This window comes from Palaemon carinicauda, chromosome 25, assembly GCF_036898095.1.
Source record: "Palaemon carinicauda isolate YSFRI2023 chromosome 25, ASM3689809v2, whole genome shotgun sequence".
Lineage (NCBI taxonomy): Eukaryota > Metazoa > Arthropoda > Malacostraca > Decapoda > Palaemonidae > Palaemon > Palaemon carinicauda.
In genome coordinates, this window is record NC_090749.1 from 62,146,731 (window position 1) to 62,166,730 (window position 20,000).

Sequence of the window (20,000 nt, forward strand, 5' to 3'; positions counted from 1 at the left end):
TTATTATCTGGAAGGCTGCAACAATTGGTTGTGGAGGAAACACAAGTGTGTGTCTTTCCTTTCTGATTTGTTATGCTAAACTGTGCATATCCAGTGATACGTAGTTCACTTTATACTCATGGAAATTTCTGGTCTCTACAGGAGGACCATCCGAAGTGCGGAAGTGTTTTCTGCAACGTCCACAGTAAGAACCTCTGCGGACATGAGTTTTGTAGGAGGCACGCAGCATGCACTGTCTCTAAGGGTGATCTCCATTATTGGGACCCTCAGGTATGTACCGTGTGCACTAACCTGATTACTGAGGCCTTTGATTCCCCTAGGACGGCGGAATCAAGGGATATAGCAAGGGAGAAGCTTCGTACCTGGGTTAGGGGCTTCCAGAAGAACACCTCTGGACCTTATCTTCCAAGTGAGAAGATGAGGGCTTACCTTTTCCCTAGGGCATCAGCTGATGCAGTGATTCCCCAGCCTCAAGAGGAGATCCCCCAAGTTCAGATCCAGGTGGATGCTGAAGTCGCGGTCGCCTTGCAAGACATCCAGTTGGACGACAGGATGTCTGACGTGTCCGAGCGTCTGGAGGAAGACCTCCTGGCAGGAGCCCAGGATGAAGTTCAAGCCCCAGACATTGTAGAGGAAGAGGTCGACGAGGTGTCGGCTACTCCGGTTCAGATCCCTGAGCCTATTCCCTCAACATCGTCCGCTCTCCCAGTAGAGCTGGGACAGGCCCTCTCCTCCATTGTTGGAATGATCCAACAAATGCAGAAGGAGAATATGGAGAAGGCGGCTGCAATGGAACTGCAGATGCAGAGGCTTGCAGCATCACATGGGCCCCAGAAAAGGCTCAATGTGAAAGACCTTCCCTTGTGCTCAGATGCTAACCCGTGGAGGTATGCCGATGACGACTGGAAAGATCGTCATCTCGGATAAGTTGGGTTCAGTTCCCCTAGAGGAGGTGGAATTCTGGTCCAGCAAGGGGTCATATCCGGACTGTTATGTCCGGTTGAGGAAGGAACCAGCTTCAAAGGAGGAGACAGAGCCGAAGGAGGTCATAGTGATGGACCATGCTAAGGCTCAAGCTTTGCTTTCATCCTCGATGAAAGAGAGGGGCTTCACGAACTCAAAGGTAGCTGCATTGAGTAAGAAGCTCCCTTCCTTTGTGTCCTTTCCTGCTAGAGCCTTCCCCTTTTTACAGAAAGGGTTTGCGGCTGTACTAAAAGCAGTCGAGGCCGGCAAGCCTTGCCCCTCCCTGGAGGAGTGTAAACCCTTGGCGCTGGCCTTGCCTATGGACCACAAAGACTGGAAGGACGTCCATCTTACCTTCTCAGTTGGGAAGTTGGAGGCTGATATTGCCGGACGTCAGTTCGGCGAGGACCTCCCTAAGCTGTCTGACTTTCTTTTGCGGAGAGAGCTCGAGGCAAAAGAAAGACTGGGTGCCTCAATGTCTCTTCAGACTACTCTTGAGACGATGGCAAGTGACCCCAAGGTCCATGAAATGTTCATGGTAGTGGCCAAGACTCATCTGGCCACAGTGACGAAGGATCTTTATAGCTTCGTCAGGGCGAGGAGAGCTTGTAGAGAGTTCGTGTTCACCTCGGCTATGGTGAGGCACGAGCCAAGGAAACTAATCTCCTCCAACATTTGGGGCAAAGACCTTTTCCCTACCGAATTGGTCAATGAAGTTGTTGATAAGGCCGCCACGGAGAATAGAAGCCTTCTCCAGAAGTGGGGCCTGGCTATCAAAAGAAAGTCTTCCCCGGATGAGGGTCCTCAACCAAAGAGGAAGACTATGAGGACTAGGCTACCGTCTCGGCCAGCCAAGCCACTTAGACAGCAACAGCAACTGCAATTGCCATTCCCTTCAGTGCCCCAGATGGTGGCACAAACCCCGACCACATTCCAGTGGGTACCCCAGGCCGTGTCGACACAGTCCACGGCATTCACCCCAACGTTCGAAGGGCAGTCTACTTCCTTTCGAGCAAAGCCTAGAGGAGCAGCCAGAGGCTCGTCTAGGCGCCCCTCAAGGGGAAGGGGATTCAGGGGGGGTCGCGGTCAGGGAGGCAAGACCTCAGGACGGCAGTCCAAGTGGGATGATGCCGGTAGGAGGGAGACTTCAGAATTTTCGGGATCGGTGGACCTTCGATCCCTGGGCCCACAGCCTAATCAAGAACGGACTGGGCTGGAGCTGGTACAGCACTCCACCCCCGTGCCCTCGGTTTTTCCAACACTCCACCCTTGTTCTGGAGGAGTACATCCAAGAACTGTTGGAGAAAAAAGTGATCCGAAGGGTGAAGTCCATCAAATTCCAAGGGAGGCTGTTTTGTGTTCCCAAGAAAAACTCGGAAAAACTCAGTCATTCTGGACTTGTCGCCACTCAACAAGTTCATAGTGAATTGCAAGTTCAAGATGCTAACACTGCAACACATAAGGACCTTACTGGCCAAGAGGGCATATTCCTTCTCCATAGACTTGTCAGACGCCTATTGGCACGTCCCAATCAACCGTCGACTCTCCCCCTACCTAGGGCTCAAGCTACAACGAAGACTATACGCCTTCAGAGCCATGCCATTCGGGCTAAATATAGCCCCAAGGATCTTCACGAAGCTTGCGAGCGTAGCTCTCAAACAATTACGCCTAAAGGGAATTCAGGTAGTAGCCTACCTGGACGACTGGCTGGTGTGGGCAGCATCCGAGACAGAATGCTTGCAAGCTTCCAGTCAAGTGATCCAGTTCCTAGAGTATCTAGGCTTCAAGATCAACAGAAAAAAAGTCTCGACTTTCTCCATCTCAAAAGTTCCAGTGGCTGGGAATCCACTGGGACCTAATGTCACACCGTTTCTCCATCCCGGCGAAGAAAAGGAAGGAGATAGCGGGTTCTGTCAAGAGACTTCTAGATTCCGAAAGGATATCAAGACGCGAACAGGAGAAGGTACTGGGTTCTCTCCAGTTTGCTTCGGTGGCAGACCCAGTGCTAAGAGCACAGCTAAAGGATGCAACTGGAGTTTGGAGAAGTTATGCATCAAACGCGCGAAGAGATCTGAGAAGACCAGTTCCGCTTCGGCTACGTACTCTTCTCAGGCCTTGGTCCCAAGCCAGACATCTAAAGAAGTCGGTTCTTCTTCAGCCACCTCCCCTGTCGGTGACGATTCACTCAGACGCCTCGAAGGAGGGATGGGGAGGTCACTCTCACCGGAAAAAAGTCCAGGGGACTTGGTCCAAGCTATTCAAGACCTTTCACATAAACTTTCTAGAAGCTATGGCAGTGCTCCTTACCTTAAAGAAAGTCCCCCCGCGTCACTCGATCCACATAAGGTTGGTGATGGACAGCGAGGTAGTTGTGAGATGCTTGAATCGACAAGGATCGAGGTCACCACCTCTCAACCAGGTGATGTTGGCCATCTTCCGATTGGCGGAAAAGAAGAAGTGGTACCTGTCGGCAGTTCACCTTCAAGGAGTCCGCAATGTGACAGCGGACGCTCTATCTAGGTTCACACTGATAGAGTCGGAATGGTCCTTAGACGCAGGATCATTTTCCTTCATTCTGAATCAAGTCCCAGAACTGCAGATAGACCTCTTTGCGACGAAAGACAACAAGAAGTTGCTCCTGTACGTGTCCCCGTACGAGGACCCCTTAGCGGAAGCAGTGGACGCGATGTCCCTCGACTGTATCAGATGGTCCAGGATTTATCTGTTCCCTCCTCACAACCTTCTGTTGAAGGTCCTCAACAAACTGAGATCCTTCAAGGGGGTAGCGGCAATAGTGGCCCACAAGTGGCCGAACAGCCTGTGGTTCCCCCTGGCATTGGAACTACGGTTGAAGTTTCTACCGCTACCAGATCCAGTTCTGACCCAGCGAGTCCAGAAGTCGACTGTCTGCACTTCATTACAGAAAACCCGGACCCTGCAGCTCATGATTTTCTCTCCCTAGCGGTGAGAAAGCGTTTCGGGATTTCGAAAGCCAGCATAGACTTCCTAGAGGAATATAAGTGATAATCTACGAGAAGGTAATATGAGTCATCTTGGAGAAAATGGGTGGCCTTTGTCAAGGCGAACAATCCGCAGGAGATCTCGACAGACTTCTGCTTATCTTTCTTCATCCACCTCCATGGTCAAGGGTTGGCAGCTAACACGATTTCGGCGTGTAAGTCTGCTTTGACAAGACACATTCTATATGCCTTCCAGGTCGACCTCGCTAACGAGATCTTTAATAAAGTTCCGAAAGCCTGTGCTAGGCTCATACCTTCAGCACCTCCAAAGCCCATTTCATGGTCTTTAGACAAAGTTCTTCATTTCGCTTCTCTGTTGAGCAATGAGGAGTGTGCGTTAAAGGATTTGACCCAAAAAGTGATTTTCCTATTTGCACTCGCATCCGGGGCCAGGGTTAGTGAGATTGTAGCCCTCTCGAGAGAGGGAGGTTGTGTTCAGTTCCTGGATGGGGGAGAACTGAACCTGTTTCCGGATCCTACATTTCTCGCCAAGAATGAGTTACCCACCAACAGGTGGGGTCCCTGGAGAATCTGCCCTCTGAAAGAAGATGCATCTCTATGTCCAGTAGTAGAATGCCTAAAGGTCTATCTTCGTAGAACTTCAGACTTCAAGGGTGGTCAACTATTCAGGGGAGAAACATCAGGTTCAAATTTATCTCTGAATCAACTCAGAGCGAAAATCACATATATTATTCGCAGAGCGGATCCTGACAGTACACCCGCAGGTCACGATCCGAGGAAAGTTGCCTCATCCTTAAATTTCTTTAATTGTATGGATTTTGAACATCTCCGTTCATACACTGGCTGGAAGTCTTCCAGAGTGTTCTTTCGCCACTATGCGAAGAAAGTAGAGGAACTAAAGAGATCTGTGGTAGCAGTGGGTCGTGTCGTTAACCCTACTGTTTAACTCTGCGAGGAACAGTGGTTTTAATTGGGACTATTAATTCCAGGGTGAGTGTGTAGTTACATACTGTACTACAAACTATGTGAGGGCACTGAGTTGCCCACGTAGACTGTTCCATTTCCAAAGGTGAACCTAGCATAAGTGCAGACATGTGTGCCGAGCGTTTCTAACGCTAATGTGATTGATTTGTAATACAGACTTATATGACTTTGATACCTCGGTATCTTAAAAGTGGTAATAATGTTTTTTCTTTCAGATAAACAAGTTCTGTTTACTATCATACTTATGCTTAAAGTTTTGGTTATCCTCTTCTTATATATATATATATATATATATATATATATATATATATATATATATATATATATATATATATATATATATATATATATATATATATATATATATATATATATATATATATATATATATATATATATATATATATATATATATATATATAAATAATGGATTTTGAGCGAAGCGAAAAATCTATTTTTGGGTAAGATGGCCATGTCGTCCTGATGGAAGTTCCTCTAAGGTAGCTTCCTAGGGTATATTACAACTACGGCGATATTCCCAGAGAATTTACCTTAAGGTACCCAGAATTCTAACTCCTGGAGCGAATATCCATAATAAAAGAGCCAGGGATATCGTATAAATCAGAGGACGTATTCTTGACACGCCACATGGCAATCTGTACCCCGAACAGAGTTAACACTTCGTAGGGGTCAAATGGCAAGAAAACAAAAACGAGAAAGAAAAGGGGAGAGCCGTTCGTAAGGCCCTCTCTTCTCCCGTTTCGTAAGCGTGCCCTGCGCCGATTCTGGCGCCATCTGCATTCCTTGTAGCGAAACACGAGGTGCTACAGATACTGTATGTAGGGAGGGGTCCTATGGCCCTTTCATTGAAAGGGAAGGGCGGGTCCATCAGGACGACATGGCCATCTTACCCAAAAATAGATTTTTCGCTTCGCTCAAAATCCGTTTTTTGGGCTCAAGCCATGTCGTCCTGATGGAAGTATACCAGAGCATTACTGTATCTGTGGATTCTCAAAATGTGCCGTGCTCCTCAGAAGTATTTCCCCCAGTCGACGCGACCTAGAGACCTAAGATGTTACCGTCATACATCTTTTCAACTAATCATAAACCATGATAGAGCTTCCTGCCCCCAACAGGGAAGAGTCTTACTAGACTCTGGGAAAGTCTCGAAGAGTACATATATCTAAGTATGAACCCCAGGCAAGCGAGTATAGTGGTCTCACCCCATACTGGGTAAAGCGAAGTTCGAAAAGAATCACTGTGTCAATATGAAATATCGACCAGTTCTCCGCTCAAAACACGTATTGGACAAAGGTTTATATCCGCTTAGGAGGAAACTCGTAAATCCGCCACCATCCCTTTATGGGATGGAGTCCTCCAGCTAAGGGAAAGCATAAACCAATGCAATATTAGCTTGCATAAGGGAACATTCTATTAGAATTATCCCCGGGTAAATATACATAGAATGAATGCTCACAGGTGAAGGAGACGCAAGGTTCTCAAGAACCAGTTTATTGACAGACAATAAACAAACAGGTTAACCACACTCATATATATATATATATCTATATATAAGAGGAGGATAACTAAAACTTTAAGCATAAGTATGATAGTAAACAGAAACTTGTTTGTCTGAAAGAAAAAACATTGGAGCCACTTTTAAGATACCAAAGTATCAAAGTCAAAAGTCTGTTTTACTAATCAGTCACATTAGCGTTAGAAACGCTCGGCACGCATGTTTGCACTTATGCTGGGTTCACCTTTGAAAGTGGAACAGTCAACGTGGGTCACCCAGTACCCTCACATAGTTTGTAGTACAACATGTGACTACATACTCACCCTGGAATTAATTGTCCCAATTAAGCTACTGTTCCTCGTAGAGTTAAACAGCAGGGTTAACGACGTAACCCACTGCTACCACAGAACCTCTTAGTTGCTGCACTTGCTTCGCATAGTGACGAAAGAACACTCTGGAAGACTTCCAGCCAGTGTACGAGCGAAGATGTCCAAAATCCCTACAACTAAAGAAGTTTAAGGATGAAGCAACTTTCCTCGGATCGTGACCTGTGGGTGAACAATCAGGATCCGCTCTGCGAATAAGATATGTGATTTTCGCCCTGAGTTGTTTCAGTAATAAATTTTGAGCCTGACGTTTCTCCCCTGGCCAGATGGCCACCCTTGAAGTCTGAAGTTCTACGAAGATAGACCTTTAGGCATTCTACTGGACATAGAGATGCATCTTCTTTCAGAGGGCAGATTCTTCAGGGACCCCACCTGATGGTGGGTAACTCGTTCTTGGTGAGAAACGTAGGATCCGGAAATAGGTTCAGTTCACCCATCCAGGAACTGAACACGACCTTCCTCTCTCGAGAGGGGTATGATCTCACTAACCCTGGCCCCGGACGCGAGTGCAAAAAGGAGGATAACTTATGGGTCGAATCCTTTAACGCACACTCCTTATTGTTCAACAGCGAAGCAAAATGAAGAACTTTTCTAAAGACCATGAATTGGGCTTTGGAGGTGCTAAAGGTCTGAGCCTAGCGCAGGCTTTCGGAACTTTTATAAAAGATCTCGTTAGCGAGGTCGACCTGGAAGGCATATAGAATGGGTCTTGTCAAAGCAGACCTACATGTTAAAATCGTGTTAGTTACCGATCCATAACCATGGAGATGGATGAAGAAAGATAAGCAGAAGTCCGTCGTGATCTCCTGCGGAATCTTCGTCTGACAAGGGCTACCCATTCTCTCCAAGATGACTCATATTGCCTTTTAAAAGGTTTGCACTTATAATCCTCTAGGAAGTCCATGCTGGCTTTCGAAATCCCGAAACACTTTCTCACCTGTTAAGGAAAGAAAATCATGAGCTGCTGGGTTCGGGTTTTCTGTAATGAAGCGCAGACAATTGACTTCTGGACTCACTGGGTCAGAACTGGATCTGGTAGCGGTCGAAACTCCAATCGTAGTTCCAATGCCAGAGGGAACCCCACACTGTTCGGCCACTTGTGGGCCACTACTGCCGCTACTCCCTTAACAGATAAATCCTGAACCATCTGTTCCAGTCGAGGGACATCGCGTCCACTGCTTCCGCCAAGGGGTCCTCGTACGGGGACACATACAGGGGCAACTTCTTGTTGTCTTTCGTCGCAAAGAGGTCTAGCCGCAGTTCTGGGACTTAACTCAGAATGAAGGAGAATGGTCCTGCGTCGAGGGACCATTCCGACTCTATCGGTGTGAACCTGGATAGAGCGTCCGCTGTCACATTGCGGACTCCTTGAAGGTGAACTGCTGACAGGTACCATTACTTCTTCCCCCAAATCGGAAGATGGCCAACATCACCTGGTTGAGAGGTGGTGACCTTGATCCTTGTCGATTCAAGCATCTCACAACTCCCCCGCTGTCCAGCACCAACCTAATGTGGATTGAGCGATGCGGGGAGACTTTCTTTAAGGAAAGAAGGACTGTCATAGTCTCTCGAAAATGACTGTGAGAGGTCTTGAATAGACTGGACCAAGACCCTTGGGCCTTTTTCTGATGAGAGTGAACTCCCCATCCCTCCTTCGAGGCGTCTGAGTGACTCGTCACCGACGGGGAGGTGGATGAAGAAGAACCGACTTCCTAAGGAGTCTGGCTTGGGACCAAGGCCTGAGAAGAGTATTTCGACGAAGCGGAACTGGTCTTCTCAGATCTCTTCGCGCATCTGATGCATAACTACTCCAATCTCCGGTTGCATCCTTTAGCTGTGCTCTTAGCACCGGGTCTGTCACCGAAGTAAACTGGAGAGACCCCAGTACACTCTCCAGTTCGCATCTGATATCCATACGGAATCTAGAAGTCTCTTGACAGAACCAGCTATCTCCTTTCTTTTCTCCGCCATGACGGAGAAAACGGTGTGACATTAGGTCCCAGTGGATTCACACCCACCGGAACTTAGAGATGGAGGAAGTTGAGACTTTTCCTGTTGATCTTGAAGCCTAGATAATCTAGGAAATGGATCACATACAGGGAAGCTTGCAAGCATTCTGTCCTGGGTGCTGCCCACACCAGCCAAAATCCAGGTAGGCTACTACCTGAATTCCCTTTAGGCGTAATTGACTGAGAACTACGTTCGCAAGCATCGTGAAAATCCTTGGGGCTATTTTTAGCCCGAGAGGCATGGCTTTGAAGACGTATAGTCTTCGTTGTAGCCTTAACCTTAGGTAGGAGGAGAATCGACAATAGATTGGAACGTGCCGATAGGCGTCTGACAAAACTATGGAGGCGGTAAATGCCCTCTTGGGCAGTAAGGTCCTTATGTGTTGCATTGTTAGCATCTTGAACCTGTAGTTCGCTATGAACTTGTTAAGTGGCGACAAGTCCAGAATGACTCCGAGTTTTCCGAGTCTTTCTTGGGAACACAAAACAGCCTCCCTTGGAATTAGATGGACTTTACCCTTCGGATCACTTTTCCTCTAACAGTTCTTGCATGAACTCCTCCAGAACGGGGGTGGAGTATCGGAAAAACGCCGAGGGTATGGGGATGGAGTGCTGTACCAGCTCCAGCCCAGTCCCTTCTTGAGTAGGCTGTGGACCCAGGGATTGAAGGTCCACCGATCCCAAAAGCGTTGGAGACTCCCTTCTACCAATATCATCTCGCTCGGACTGTTGTCCTGAGGTCTTGCCTCTCTGACCGCGACCACCCATGAAACCCCTTCTCCTTGAGGGGCGCCTAGACGAAATTCTGGCTGCTCCTCTAGGCTTGTTCGACAGGCAGTTGACTGACCTTCGAACGATGGGTTGAATGCCGGAGACTGTGTCGACACGAATTGGGGAACCCACTGAAGTGTGGTCGGGGTTTTTGCCACCATCTGGGGCACTGAGGGCATCAGCAAATGCCGTTGCTGCTGTTGTCTACTTGACTTAGCTGGCCGAGAAAGTATCCTAATCCTTTTAGTCTTCCTCCAAGGTTGGGGACCCCATCCGGGGAAGAATTTCTCTTGGTAGACAGGCCCCACTCCTGGAGAAGATTTCTATCCTCCGTGGTGGCCCTATCAACCTTTTTGACCGATTCACTAGGGAAAAGGTATTTGTCCCAACTGTTGGAGGAGATTAGTTTCCTTGGCTCGTGCCTCATCGTAGCCCGGGCGAACACGAATTCCCTACAGGTTCTCTTCGCCCTGACGGATCTGTAGAGATCCTTCGTCACAGTGGCCAGATGAGTCTTGATCACAACCATGAACGTTTCATGGACCTTGGGATCACTTGTCATCGTCTCAAAAGTGGACTGAAGAGACAAAGAGGCAGCCAGTCTTTCTTTTGTCTCGAGTTCTCTCCGCAAAAGAAAGCCAGACAGCTTAGAGAGGATCTCGCCGAACCGGCATCTGGCAAAATCCGCCTCCCACATCTGGACTGAGAAGGTAAGATGGACGTCCTTCCAGTCCTTGTTTTGCTTACTAAATCTTCCTTTCTAAAGGCCAGCAACAAGGGTTTACACTCCACCAGGGAGGGGAAAGGCTTGCCAGCCTCGGCTGTTTTCAATACCGCCGCAAACCTTTTCAGCGAAAAGGGGGAAGGCTGTGGCAGGAGAGGACACAAAGGAAGGGAGCCTCTTACTCAAATACAGCTACCTTTGAGTTCATGAAGCCCCTCTCTTTCATCGAAGATGAAAGCAAGGCATGAGCCTAGCAATGTCTATCACTACGACCTCATCCGGCTCTGTCTCTTCCTTTGAAGCTGGTACCTCCTTCAACCGGACATAGCAGTCCGGATATGCCCCTGCAGTTACAATGCAGCTGCCTTCCCATTCTTCTCCCTCTGCCTTTGTTGGATCAAGCCAACAATGGAGGGAGGGCCTGCTCTACTGCGAGAGCAGACGATGTTGAGGGAGCAGGTTCAAGGACCTGAACCGGAGCAGCCGACCTCTCTCGGCCTTTTCCGCTACCTTGTCCAGAGCTCGAACTTCATCCTGGCCTTCTGCCAGGAGGTCTTCCTCCAGACGTTCGGACATGTTTGGCATCCTGTCGTCCAACTGGATGCTAAGCAAGGCGACCGTGACTTCAGCATCCACGGGATCTGAATTAAGGGGACCTCCTCTTGAGGTTGGGGAATCACTGTAAAGTTGATGCCCTAGGGAAAAGAAAGCCCTCATCTTCTCATTTGGAAGATAAGGTCCAGAGGTGATCTTCTGAAAGCCCCTCACCCAGGTACGAAGCTTCTCCCTAGCTATATCCCTTGAATCCACCGTTGTAGGGGAGACAAAACGGATTTTGAGCGAAGCGAAAAGAAAAAGCCTCAATAGATAGGTTAGTGCATATGAAACATACCTGGGGGACCCAATACCGGAGAACATCCATGGAGACAGCGCATGCCACACGCCTCCTTCAGAACCATGTCCGCAGAAAATACATCCGCACTACGGATGGTCCTCCTGTAAAGAGAAGAAATTTCCATGAGTATCATGTGAACTACGTATCACTGGATATGCACAGTAGCATAACAAAACGGAAAGGAAAGGAAAGACACATCCTTGTATTTCCCGCACACCCAATTGTTGTAGCCTTCCAGATAATAAAATCGTATAGTTAATCTATGCCAGATTAACCAATGGAAAATTTCCAAAGGAAATAGGTGTAGCCCCCACCTAAGGAATGATTTTAAAATACCGGATAGTAGACAAGAAAGAACTCACTTTCTTATCTGTAAGGCCGACAACAACGGGTCGTGCAAGACCACAAAGAATAAGGAAAAGACACATACTTGTGAATCCCCCACAATCACCTGTGGAAGCCCACCAGCCATTAAAATCAAATGGTTAGTCTTTGCTAGAATAACCAAAGATCATATTTCCCGAGGGAAATTAGGTGTAGCTCACACCTAAGGTAAGATTTTACCATTCTGGCTAAAGATGAAAAGAGTTCTCTTTTCATCCCTGTAAGGCAACACCAAGTGATTGCACAAGGCAACACAAGTAAGTAAGAAAAGACAGTGTTGTAACCTACTATATCATGTTCTCCCCTGGTAGAAGACACTAAACAGGGAAGAACTGATACAGTACATGAGGGTGGTGTGCCGGCCGGCTCTTGCCGGTCAGCACCCCCACCCCCTTTTCCAAAGGTAGGTCTCAAGTATGCAACTTAGGATCACCCAGACGGGGGAGAACTCCAGCTCCTATGCCTGAACCGGTCGGTAGTGGTTGCCGGTCCATAGCTACCCGGTTGGCACCCAGCTGCCGGCCATCACTCTTAGTGGCCGGCCAACCGAGTGATGTAGCAGGCCGGCCCGGCAGCGGTGAGTAAACCCTGCCGGCTGGCATCCACCCCAGGTAGCGCCCGGCTGCCGGCCGCCACTCAAAGCGGCCGGCAGGTGAGCAAGGAGACCTGCCAGCCAAGGCATAAGACCACCGCCGACCGACAGCAAGAGAACTAGCGAACACCCCCCTACCGACGGCCGGCCACTAGGCCGGCAGACGGCAAGGACAACACAAGAGAAGACAACAGAATGGGTGCCGGGCTAAGAGGCTATGTACCTCCGTGCCCGACACCCGAAAGAGTGCCGAGAGGAAGGGGAGACACTAAGTCAAGCTTCCTAACCACTGCTTACTGAAACTACAGACGGCAGCGATTGAGGGACCAAGGAAGGACCGGGCAGCACTCAAAGGATAGGGCCTCTGCCGGCCGACAGGGGACCACGTCAGCTCCCCATCCCAACCTATGCTAGGTACGGATGTGAGACGACTGACACAAAGGAAACGGAAAAATAGAAGGGAAGGACAGAGGGTCCTGTCCAACCTTGCCTTGGTTTAGGATCATTCCAAACTAAGAAAGCTCATCTCAGCCAGAGAGATCCAGGGAGGGAGGCCGGCACTACTGGCTGCCTCCCTAAAACCAAGGCAAGGAAGGAATTGCTATTCCGGAAAGGGAACATATCCCGAACCCGGAAAGCAAAGAGGACAAGTCTGAGGGGTCACCGAGCGAATGGGATCATAATTACCGAAACCTTCCAAGGTGAATCAAGGAGGATAAACCTCCTATGCCCGTGTCAGGCAGCAAGGGAGACTCTGCCCCACGCTAGACCAACACGGACTCAGATTAATACACTGCTGTACTGTCCCCCTCTGAACCAATTCAGTTGGAGCAGGAAGGTACAATACTACTCCAGCATAGTTATATTTGAAAATTAATTCAAACAAACCACTAGAGTTAAGCCTAAGGCTTAAATAGAGGGAAAGGGTTTGCCCCTTCCCCGAAGAGAAGGGAGCAAACGGGGAAACAGATAATATTATCAAGACCTAAGACAACCTAGCCTAGGCACTAAGAGAATCGATTACCTAAATCACCGAAACTCACTCCAATACTATCTTGGAAATTACTCGAAAAGGGCTGTATGTATAACGTTGCCTAACGCTTTAAGCAATATAAAATCACACTTGGAAGACTAATTATCATGCAGGAAGTACAAGGACCAATAACTAGGCTACGAAGACTAGTGTTGGTCAGCCTAGGCAAAACTTTCGCCAGGCGCACTACTAACGCATCATAACAGAATTCCTAATTAAGCTAAGTAGCTAATTATTAAAGCGCAGGGGGCTGGGAACGTCGCTCTTGCTAACAAATAAATCCTATTCTAGCGAGCGACAGCGTCCATGACGCCTCCAGCCGGCAACAGCTCTTGTATCAAAGATAACTCTTTTAAATACTTTAATTTTAAACAAGAGCCTACATTTATACATAAAAGAAATAGTACTCAACTTATCCGAAGCAGAAGAAGTTGGAGAAAGCATAATATGAGAGTAAATCCAAGATTTGATAGAAACACAGGAAAAAACACCGAGTTGTAAAGCTACGCAAAAAGGAATGCAGATGGCGCCAGAATCGGCGCAGGGCACGCTTACGAAACGGGAGAAGAGAGGGCCTTACGAACGGCTCTCCCCTTTTCTTTCTCGTTTTCGTTTTCTTGCCATTTGACCCCTACGAAGTGTTAACTCTATTCGGGATATAGATTGCTATGAGGCGTGTCAAGAATACGTCCACTGATATTTACGATATCCCTAAGGTCTTTTTTAGGGATACTCGCTCCAGGAGTTAGAATTCTGGGTACCTTAAGGTAAATTCTCTGGGAATATCGCCGTAGTTGTAATATACCCTAGGAAGCTGCCTTTAAGGAACTTCCATCAGGACGACATGGCTTGAGCCCCCCCAAAAAAATATATATATATATATATATATATATATATATATATATATATATATATATATATATATATATATATATATATAGAGGGCGGATATATTTTATTAGATGCCCATAGATTCTGTTATATATTTTTTTCTCTTTTTTTTTTTTTTAACATTCCGGCTTATATATTTTTATTAGATGCCGAGAGAAAAAATGATTTATATATTTTTTTTTTAAATGTTGTTTTAAATGTATTTTTAACAATGCAAATGTAGAAAATTTCTTCAATTACATATTACTAGCGTACTAACAGGTTTTGTTACAAACTCTTTCCGACAATTTACTCCTTTAGCGAATGAGGTGGCCACTTCAAACAGCTTTAAACGGAATTAAATACGGAGTATTTTTGGGACAAGGCGAAACATTCTTTTGTAGCTGCCTGCTGTGCCGTAACCTACGCCAAACAAGGATGTTCACGGCAATAAATATCACCACCGTGAAAGCCAGACCTGCTAGTAGTGTGGGGTGAAGGATTTCCTTATAAGTCGGTGACAGGTGGTCCCTTTCGGTAAGCTTCATCAACCGCTTTGCAACCTGTCTGTTATACGGGAGAGGGAGTGCTGGCATTGTAGAGGTTCACGTGAAGTTCGCGAAGTAGGCTCGTTCTCTGATGAGTGTCCATAGACCAGTCACCATGGAATTAGGGGAAGTCCCGATACAACCATCTGCTGCGACGAAGATGTGGGTGAAGGACGTGGATCCGTCAGGGCATGATACATTGAAGCCGTCCTTGTCGTATTGTATCCACGAGCCATTGTTCAGTCTGCAATTGAACTCATTATTGTCAAAGGGATAAAGCTTATCCAGACAATTTTCACTTGTATGGGAGAGAGCACCGTCTAGCACTATACCTAACTCGCATGAATCCATTAGGTTTTTATGGAATTCAAATGAGTCAGCTGTACATATTTTTCTATCCATTGCGTCTGAACAGTGAGTTAATTGATTTAAGTCTTTAATGACTGTATATGTTTCCTTGTCTGGGGAAATCAATACGTGTCCTGTCAAACTGGATATTACTGGATTTGAGTGATTCGTCATGAAAGTCGGAAATGGTGATATCCTGTAAGATTGCCAGGCATCAGAAGAATCTAAGGGAATTGTAATCATAATCTTGTTAATATCAACGTTTACTGTAATTAGGCTGTAATAAAATTCTAGCCTATGTTCGTCTAACAAAGGAACATAGACTAGTTTATCCCTTCCGTTCTCCAGAATTAACTTTAAGTAATTTATAGGCAACAAATGGGGCGACAGTACACCTTTAGTTGCTAACGTGATAGCTTCTACATAATCCTTGGATTTCTCAATGAAATGTGCAATTCTGTTATGTATGTGATGTATCTTTGAATCATAATACGTTAAGGTTGCCAGCAAATCCTGTACTTCCATAATCTGAATGATATTATTTGAATGTTCATTTACTAAATCCACAATTTTATTGATTGAAGCTAACTGATTCCTTAGTTTAGACATAATCAATTCATCTTCATGAGTCAAGAACTCAATTTTCTTATTTTGATTACTAATTTTAAGACGATTGGAAATTCCTAAACCTAAACTTGCAACAGACCCAAAGATGTTTAATGCAGCATAAATAAACGGATTTCGTCTTTCTTTATGTTCGTGTCCTACAGTCCGCATCAAAAGGTCATAAGCCAAAGATCCTGTCTCGCCAGTCTTATTTTTCAAGTCATCAGATAGCATCTCTGCAACTTTTAATGTTGATCCAAGCAAACCCTCTGTAGTCAAATGAAAATGTCTTCTATGCAACTCATCCAATGAGGCAGAAAACCTTGAAATGGCGGTTCTTAAGCTAGTGACATCATTCTCTTGAAGAAAAATTGCTTGCATATTCACTTCTACAACTACGTTGGTTGATGTAATAAAAACGTCTTCTTATCTTTCAACTATAGTGCCATATTTAGAATTTATACTTTTAGTTTTAGAGCTCATCCCACACGAGAAAAATGTCTGAGTGAACAATATCACTCCCAACAACAAAAAAATTCATCTTGGAAACCTGTAACGAGAAAAATATATGTAATTACTCCTGTATTAAAAAGAAAACTTTTAATCACATAAAATAAAAATAAAAATTCTTCACTTCTTTTCCTCTCTTTTCTTTTTAATTTCTTATGTGAGCCAATGGTACTATTCTCTCATCCGTGGGTTGGGATACGTTTTGAACTCTAAACCTATTGGCCGTTAATGTTTCCAAAATGTTAAATGGGCCTTCAAACTTAGGTGTTAGTTTATAATTGAGCCCTTTTCGTACATTGACTTGAATATATATGTTATCACCCACGGTATATGTTTTAGTTGGTTTCGCTGTTTTATCATGATTCCTTTTCATTATGATTTGTGATTCTTCTAAATTCTTTCGAAGGATATCATATCGACTTATACTTGCATTTATACATTCTTTTAAAGGATTTGATAGATTAGTTATAGGCGTTAATACATGGAAAGGCGTTCTAACTGGGGTACCATACAATGCTTCATGCGGTGACATTTTAATTTATATATGATATGAATGATTCAGAGTACTCAGTGCCGCCGGTATTGCAATATCCCAGTTGGGGTCTGATCCCCTAGTGTTACTCTTAATATATTTAATATCTTCCTATTTGCTCTTTCCACTAGCCCATTCGACTCTGGGTGATATATCATGGTATTTATTTTCTTTATGCTGAGGAATTCACACAATGAGGTAAGAAAGTGATTATTAAATTCACCACCCGAGTCTGAGATTATCATGTGTGGAATTCCATGTTTACAAATGTAACACTCGTAAAACTTCCTAGCGCATTCAATCGCAGTTTTAGTTTTAAGCGCTATTACTTCTGTATATAGAGTTATAGCATCTATAATTACTAAGAGGTGCTTATTTCCTCTGTCTGACTCGTAAAATCCTGTTAACAAATCTAAATGTATTCTTTCAAAGGGTTGATTGGGCACAGGATAAGCTCCTAGGCTGACAGGTGTTTTCGTATGCCCTTTGTTTTCCTGACATGTGCGACAATTAGCTATGTGTCTTTTTATATCTGTAAGCATCGTATGCCAATAAAACAATGATTTGGCTTTCTGTGACATTAACGAGAACCCAGGGTGTCCATGTAATGGATTTGAATGCAACCAATTCAGGACAGTGGAAATAAGTGAGATTGGTACTACTACCTGGTCGTTAGTTACATGTGGTGTATTGCGGGTTTTCCTTGTCACAGTCCTACACAGAATACTATCTTTGATTATATAATTCTGCTGCTTATACTTTATATATTCCTTTTCCTTATGATTGCCTTTCAAAGCATTTATAATTGTTTCAATTTTCTGATCTTTTCTTTGCTCAGTCTGTAACAATTCAGCGCTCCAGCCTAAATCTTCTTGTTCAGATATTGTTTTTACAATAGGCATGGATGTTGATATATCTATTTATTCAGCTAAAGGCTCCGTACAAGATGACACGAGGTTGCGTGATAATGCATCCGCAATGATATTTGCTTTCCCAGGTAAATACCCGATTCTTGCGCCAAAATCTTGAATGATCAAATGCCACCGAGTTCGTTTAGGGCTGTGGTTGAAGCCTTTAAAGAGCTCTGTTAGTGGTTTATGGTCAGTAAGAACCTTAACAGGATAACCGTAAATTATGAACTTAAAATGCACTACGGAATTAACAATAGCTAGCCCTTCCTTGTCTATTACTGCATACTTACTTTCGGAAGTTCTCAATTTTCGAGAATAGAAAGCTATCGGGAAAAATTGTTTATCATATTGCTGAAGCAATACCCCTCCTACTCCTAAGTGTGAGGCGTCTGTTGCAATGAAGAATTCCTTACCGAAGTCAGGAGATTTTAAGATAGGAGAACTACACAGTTCATCTTTCAAAGTATTAAACGCCTGTTGATGTTGCTCAGACCATATGAAATCTACGCCCTTCTTCGTAAGATCAGTTAAAGGAGCGGCTATTATTGAATAGTTGCGTATAAAACGCCTGTAATATCCACTACAACCCAGAATTTGCTGTATTCCCTTGACATTAGTAGGCATGGGAAAATTACGTATAGCCGACACCTTATCATGGACTACTTTAAGACCTTGGCTTGACACCATGAAACCCAAATATATTAATTCTGTTTTGAAAAATTCACACTTACTAATCTTTACCCTTAAGTTATGTTGTCTCAATCTCTGTAGTACTAGTTCTACCTTACGTAGATGTTCTTCTAAGGTGTTGGAAAAGATTACAAGATCATCCATATAGGCATGCAATATATCCCCTAACAAGTCTCCAAACACTATGTTAATCATTCTTGTAAATGTTATAGGAGCACAACGTAAACCAAAAGGCATCTGTAAAAATTCATAATGTCCCCTGGCTGTGCTGATGGCTGTGTATGGGATACTATCTTCTTCTAATGATATCTGGTGAAAGCCTTTAAGGAAGTCCAAACTGGTAAAATATTTATTCTGACCTAACAGAGACAAAATATTGTCAGTACATGGCACTGGGAATCGATCAGGGATCGTTTCCTCGTTTAGACGACGAAAGTCGACGCAGATACGCCATGTTCGATCTTTTTTCGGTACAACTATTAAAGGAAAATTATAAGGGCTGTTTGATTTCCTAATGACTCCTTCTTCTAGCATTTTACCTACTTCATCATTTATTTCATTCTGGAATTTCATAGGGAGTCTGTACGAGGGTACATAGATAATTTTCTGCTTGTCCTTTAACCTTATTTGATGCTCGATCACATCTGTTTTTCCTAAGGATCCATCCGTACTGGAAAAAACATCATGATATTTAGTTAAAAGCTCAAAAATGTTCTGCTGAATTTCTTCGTCTTGAATGTCTTTATTGATTTTATTTTTAATAGATCGCAAAAGGGATTCATCCGCAACTGATTGAGAGTGATTGATTTCAGCAACGGTAAGAATACGATGTTTATAAACTCCTACATCCAAGATATGTTGATTTTTGTGAATTACTAAAGTGTTATTCAAATGATTACACACTTCATTATTACATTGTTGATGTGAGCCTACTGTATAAATAGCTTGTGTGACAGACAATCCGTTAGTTTTCAAAGTATCGGAAAGGATTAATATTTCAGATCCCGGTAATGTTTTCTTTATTTGCACTATTAAATTCGAAGGTACGTTTGGTTCGATAGATTGTGTGCAAGATGATATTACGGGTGAACGAGAATTCTGCTGGGTCGCGTATATTATTTCTTTATTAGTGAGACAAGTTATTGGTTCTTCAACGTACCTTACGGTTACATTTGTTTTCTCCTTTTTATCCAAAACGGATTTTAAGGTATTAGAAGACTTATAGAATTTCCCTTTGATATACACGCCGTGCTTGGCAGGGGCTAAGATAATGTTTTGATTTCCCATAGATGGGTATCCTATAATTACAGCTGGATACATATTAATGTTTTTTACAACAACAAATGTATCGGCAAACGTGCGTTTACTGACTCTGAACTGAACATGAGTTATGCCTATGACATTTAATTCATTATTTCCTATACTTGAAAGTCTAATTCCGGATTTTTCAATCGGAAAGTTCGAAAACAACAAATGATGTGTCTTCAAATCCATGATATTACGTGGACTACCAGAGTCAAAAAATAACGTAAAGGATTTGTGTTCTAAATTTACAGCATATAAGGTTGGTCGTAACTCATTTTGGCTTATTATTGTATGAATTCGTTGCAAATCTACGGGAGCATGCACTGTTTTACTTAATTCGGCCGTGTGTTTCATAGGAAAATCTATTGTCTCACAATTATCTGATAGAACATTAAATTGATTATTCAATACTATTGATGTTGACATGAATGACCTTGACCCA